Source organism: Bos mutus, chromosome 13 (assembly GCF_027580195.1).
Source record: "Bos mutus isolate GX-2022 chromosome 13, NWIPB_WYAK_1.1, whole genome shotgun sequence".
NCBI lineage: Eukaryota > Metazoa > Chordata > Mammalia > Artiodactyla > Bovidae > Bos > Bos mutus.
The window spans coordinates 58,380,535-58,386,520 of record NC_091629.1 but is presented as its reverse complement, the minus strand read 5'-3'; the positions used below and the strand labels follow the sequence as shown (position 1 = coordinate 58,386,520).

The 5,986-nt window shown below is 42.7% G+C and overlaps 1 non-coding gene across 1 annotated transcript; it reads left to right on the top strand.

The window, feature by feature from the left end:
• The first annotated feature begins 200 nt into the window (after nucleotides 1-200).
• Nucleotides 201-5,572, top strand: LOC102267651 (uncharacterized). The gene is made up of 3 exons (XR_011466684.1): nucleotides 201-247; nucleotides 1,492-1,566; nucleotides 5,386-5,572. It is a non-coding gene; the product is annotated as an uncharacterized protein (transcript).
• The last annotated feature ends 414 nt before the right edge of the window (nucleotides 5,573-5,986 follow it).

The following is a 5,986-nucleotide window of genomic DNA, read 5'->3' as shown; positions in this document are numbered from 1 at the left end:
ATTATGTGTCAAATAATGATTATTACTCTCTTATAAAAATTAGTCAGAATGACCTGGGAAAATGATCAGAGTATCCAGGCCTTTTCCCTTGCCCATGTTTGACTGTCATTTTATTATCCATATTTGATCCTTTTTCTGGTTCATGGTCCAAGAGTCCTGACAATTTTGGAATTTTTGTCTTTCATAGGTACCAAGATATTTCATGGACTGAAAGGACTGGCTGACATAATCAGTAATGGAATTCAAGGTTTGAAACCTCCCTGCACCTGAAGGGAGCAGGGAGGGCACTGGGGTTGAGATCAGTCATTGCTGCCCAAAGATTCAATCAATACCCCTGTTGAAGGAAACCTCAGTCAAAGTTAAAAAAATAAAACTCCATAAATTCTAGCATTCAGAGAGCTTATGGGTGGGAACCAATGGTGGTGATGTGAGGGTGCTGTGCTCTCTGGGGCATGAACGCTCCCCACACCTCCACTCTTTCTTTGCCCTCTATGGCTTTTCCATTTCACCGTTTCTGAGTTTTCTCTTGTATATTATTCCGAGGACAGTAAGTAAGTAAGTAAGTATAAGTATAAGTATAGGACAGTTGCCGGTTTGATTGAGATATTGAGCATGGAGGTGGGGCCATGGAAACTCCCACTTTTAGTTACTTGGTCAGAAGTATGAGTGACTCGAACTGCATGGCTGGCATCTGATGTCAGGAGAGTCTTGATACCTCAACCTGCGGCACAGGCACTAACTCCACAGATACCGTCTCAGAAGTCAATTGACAGTGGGGTGCCCACTGGGTATCGGGAATTGGATGAGGTTGGTGCAGAAATCATATGTTTGCAGTCAGGAAAACCCCCAGACTCACCCTGTCTAGTGATTTGAGGGCTCACATGGGGCTTGGGGAGCTAAGTAGTAAGAGTAGGACCCTGCATCTAGAAACTCTTACCAGTTATCTATATTTTCAAGATCCAAGCAGAATCTACAGTGTGTCCATGGGTTGTGATATGACATTATCTTGTCCTGATCCCACCACCCACACACTTGTGTCATGGGGCAAGTCATCTGTAGTTTCCTCATCTGAATAGGGAAAATTTCTTACATGAGGTGTTTGAACTGATGACGAGTCATGAATATAAACAGTTTCTTCCCACGTCATAACCAGGTTTATCCATTTTCCACCACAATGTGTTAATCTGAAAAAAGTTTCTCCACCTACTTGTTTTGGACAATTAAATCTATTTCTTTATCAAATAATGATTATTTCTCTATTATGAAAACTAATTGAAAGATGTGGAGCTACTGAGGAGAGCAACTGCAGGGAAAGCAAGAAACACAGCCCTTGTGTGGTAGGCTTGGGACCAAGTCTGAGACAATTTTACTAAAATCCCCAAGCTCCTTCCTTTGTCCTTTTTGACTGTCATTTTCTTGTCCATATTTGATCCTTTTCCTGTATCATGGACCAGGCCTCCTGAAACTCTTGCAATTTACTCTCTTTCATAGGTCAGGTGATGATTTCCGGAACACAACTTGAGAACCATACGGTCGAGGAGTTCCTAACACAAACACTCAAACATGGTAAGAAAGGTTGTGTATTTTCTTCACATCTGGGGAGAGGGAAGGTCACTAAGATTGAGATCAATCACCAGTGGCCAGTGATTCAATCAAAAAGCCTGTTTCTTGAGACCTCATTTCAGTCAGTTCAGTTCAGTCACTCAGTCATGTCTGACTCTTTGCAACCCAATGGACTGTAGCACGCCAGGCCTTCCTGTCCATAACCATCTACTGGAGCTTACTTTTTCACTCTCCTCTTTCACTTTCGTCAAGAGGCTCTTTAGATCCTCTTCACTTTGAAACCTCAAACCTGCATAAATATTGGGATTCAGAGAGTTTTGGGGTGGTGAATACAAATATATGATGTGAGAGTGCTGTGCTCACTAGAGCATGAAGGCTCTCCAACCTACAGTCCCCCTTCATCCTACACACCTCCTCCATTTCACTCTTTCTGAATTTTCATTTCTATTAATCTGAGAACGGGCTTCCCTCTAGCTCAGTCGTAAGACTCTGCCTGCAGTATAGGAGACTCAGTTTTGATCCCTGGTTTGGGAAGATTCCCTAGAAAAGGAAATGGCAACCTACTCCAATATCCTTGCCTGGAAAATCTCATGGACACAGGAGCCTGGTGGGCTGCAGTCCATGGGGTCACAAAAAGTTGGGCAGGACTGAGCAACTAACACTTACCTTCTTACTTAATCTGAGAACAGTCAGTAAGGGTTTTCCTTAGTCTGGTCATTAGTTCCATTCAGTTATTGAACATGGAGATATGGTCATGGAACCTCCAAATTTTAGCCATTTGGTCACAAGCATAAGTAACTTTGGACCACACGGTTCATACTAAAGTGAGGACAGTTGTGATCCCTCAATGGGCGGGATCTGTACTAACTGCATGGATTTGATATCACATGTTAAGTGACTGGGAGACACCCAGGAGTCATTTGGGGAATTGGTTGATGTTAGTCTAGATACCACATATTTGGTCAAGGGAAACCCAAACTCACTCTCTGCTGTGATTTGGGAGCTTAGGTGAGGTTTGCGGACAGGGAAGTAATGAAAGTAGGATGCTACATCCAGAAACTCTTATAAGTAAACATAATTTTTCGAATTCCTGGTAGACTCAGGTATTGTATCAGATGGGCTATGACGTGATAGTGTCTTGTCCTGACTCTACCACCCCTGTGCTCTGTGTTCTGGGGCAAGTCATCTGCAATTTCCTCAACTGACTAGTGGAAAAATATACAAGCATTCTTTAACAGATTATCAGTCATGAATATCAATAATCTATTCATATTTCATGACCAATTTTGTCCATTTCCACCAGTGTGTTCATCTGAAGAACATGATCCTTGACCTCCTTTGGTCAAGATAAAATATTAATATGTCAAGTAATGATTATTACTTTAATATTAAAATAAGCAGAAAGACGTAGGATCACTGAGCAGGGAAACTGCAGGAACACAAGAAACACAGTCTTTGTCTCATGGGATCTAGGTTAAGACAATATGAGCAAAGTCTCCAGGCCCTTTCACTTGTCCTCTTTTGACTATTATTTTATTATTCATATATTTGATCCATATTTGATCCTTTTCCTGCTTCATTGCCCAGACCTCCTAAAACTCTTGGAATTTCCTTTCTTTGTTAAGTCACAAGACCACTCAGGGAGAGCACCTAGGAAATATTCAGATCTGGTCTGCTCCTCCAAAACACTCAAACACCCATTTAGAGGTTGGAAATTTCACCACTTTCTTGCCAGTACCTCTGGGGAGGAGGGAAGACTCTGAGATTGAGATCAATCAGCAATGACTACTAACTGAGTCAATATGGCTATTTATTAACCTCCACAAAAATCCATAAATATTTGGTTTAAGAGATGTTTTGAGGTTAATGATAACTCATACAGACTATTTACTATCTACTATTTACTACTTTATCCTGGAAGGAGACTGAATGTTAGAGGGAGATTGACCATTATGTAGATGTGCCCCATCATCAAGGTGATTTCTTACTAAAAGGAAATCAATTATATCCATTCTATTTGATGACAGTGCCCTTGTGGAGAGAATGACAATGGGAGTTATTATGTTACTACAGTGCATTGTTCTTCAGATGGAGCAAAAGCAGTGAAAAAATATGGCAATATAGCTTGCATTGTAGTAGGGATACAAGCAATAGCAAAGAGGAGAAATCCTATGGTAGGTTATACTTTTTTAGAAAGTAGAGACTGGTGTGTAGAAAGGATGCTGTGCTTTTTCTCCAGTTTCAGAGAAACCTTCTGTGATAAGGAGGTATCGAGTAGAGGCTGCAGAAGTAACGCGTCTGGTCTGTTTGAGCAGCAGCTGGGACCCGGCTGGCTGGAGCTGAGTGGGTGGAGGGAAGGGGAGTGGAAGGGGATGAGGCAGAGATGTCATGGGGGCAGGTCCTGAGGAGCCTTGTGGGCCTTTATAAGAATCAGAGTTTGATTCTCAGAGAAAAGGGGAGTCACTGAGGAAGGTGGTCTTGGGAACAGTGGGTTTGGGCTCAACAGCAGGATCCCTGAGGCTGCAGTGCACAGAGTGTCCTCTAGGGGGCAAAGAGCAGAGACAGAGGCTCAGGGCCAGTGAGCAGGCTGCTGCAGTGGTCCACATGGAATGTGACCTATGTTGTTCCCTGGGTGGATCCCAGGTCTCTCTAGTAACATGAATGTCTTGCTCTGTTGAAGTTTCTATGGAGGCTTAATTACCTAGTCATGATGCATTAAATCATTAGCATTTGGAGGTTGTTCAACAGACAGCTCCATTATCCTCCCAGAGGTTGAGGGAAGGCAAAGGGATGATGGATAGAAGACCACGGTGGAGGGTGGGAATGAAAGTGCCCACCACCCTGTAGATAGTGCCTTCCTGTGCGATAAGAGCCCATTCTGGTTTACAAGGGTTTTTCCAAAATCACTGTCTTCACATACCAGAAGACACTTTTATTGTTCTCATCACATTAGAAATACCAAGATGTTTAGGAACTCAGTGTCAGAAAAAGAATCTTAAAAAAAATCACATATATGTGATTTATATGTGAAATATATGTGATTTATTTCTTCTTATAATCACAGTATCAACATATTGATAGTTCAACATTCGATTTATTCAGTCCTCCTGAGGGATCAGAAGTAAACACACTGGTATGTTTTCTTCATGCACTTTTTCACTATAGCATGATTCCTTCACATTTTTTATTCACAGTGGAAAGTTTTTGCTATGTACAAAGGTTCAGAGAACAGTATTATAAAACCCAGGTACCCAGACCCAGTAATTATTGACATATAGGGAATGATTTTCACCTCTGACCTGTTTTCATTGCTATAGAGTTGTGTATTTCTGGTTTTTGTTTTCTTTCTTTCTTTTTTTTTTTTTTGAGCATTTATTTGGTGCTTTTGGTGTTAGTTGCAGGCCACAGGCTCAGTAGTTGTGGCCTGCTGACTTAGATGTCCCTCAGGATGTGGGACTTTAGTTTTCTTACAAAGGGATTGAACCCCAGACTCCTGCATTGGAAGGCAGATGCTTAACCAATGGCCCACCAGGGAAGTCCCCTAGAAGTTTTTGAGGCTAAGCAAAGGCATTATGCCAACTTTTGTTAAAATACTTCATGAGGAGATATAGAAGTGAACATGATTAATATATCATGTCACCCCTAGCAGCATTCCTAATTCTTTCCTAGAAAGAAGGTTTTCAAATGGCATTTTCCATCTGACCATCCTCCACAAGCCTAGCATTCTCTACCCCAAAGAAACTGACAGTTCTAGCTGTTGTCCTTGTACGAGCTGTGATGACTGTCCTCATAACTGAGCCATTGCCCCTCCTTTCCCAGCAGCTTCTAAGCCTGAATTCTGCATGGAGCCTGAATTAAAGGGTCCCTGCAAGGACCAAATGACCAGGTACTTCTACAATGCCAAGACTAGGTACTGCGAGCCATTTGTATATGGCGGCTGCGAAGGGAACAAGAACAACTTCCAGACATTATCCCACTGCATAGTGACCTGCTGTCCAGTGCCTGTGACCATGTGGTAAGACAGGGGGCAGGGCACAGGGCAGGGGAAGGACTGGGGAAAGAGGTGGAGCTCAGGGGACCACACACCAGTCACACCTGCACAGTGTCTTCCTCCTTAATTCTTCCCAGGAGAAGAGGCGGCAGAGTCCTGTGAAACCACACACTGAGCAAGTTCTCCAGGGGTCAGCTTGGCAGAAGGTCAAAGCGGGATGCCTTTTATGACAATCTAAGCCTAATCACATGCTCTTCCATGTTAGATAGGAATATTGAGTCAACCACCCTCCAGGGCAGGTCTGATGTGCTCCTGACTGCCCCACCTTGGCATGGAAAACTCACTTCTCTCTTTTTGGCCATTTGGATCATGGGGACTATAGTTTCATCTTTTCTGGAAACTATAGGCTCTGTCAAGATGATAGGTGTTCAT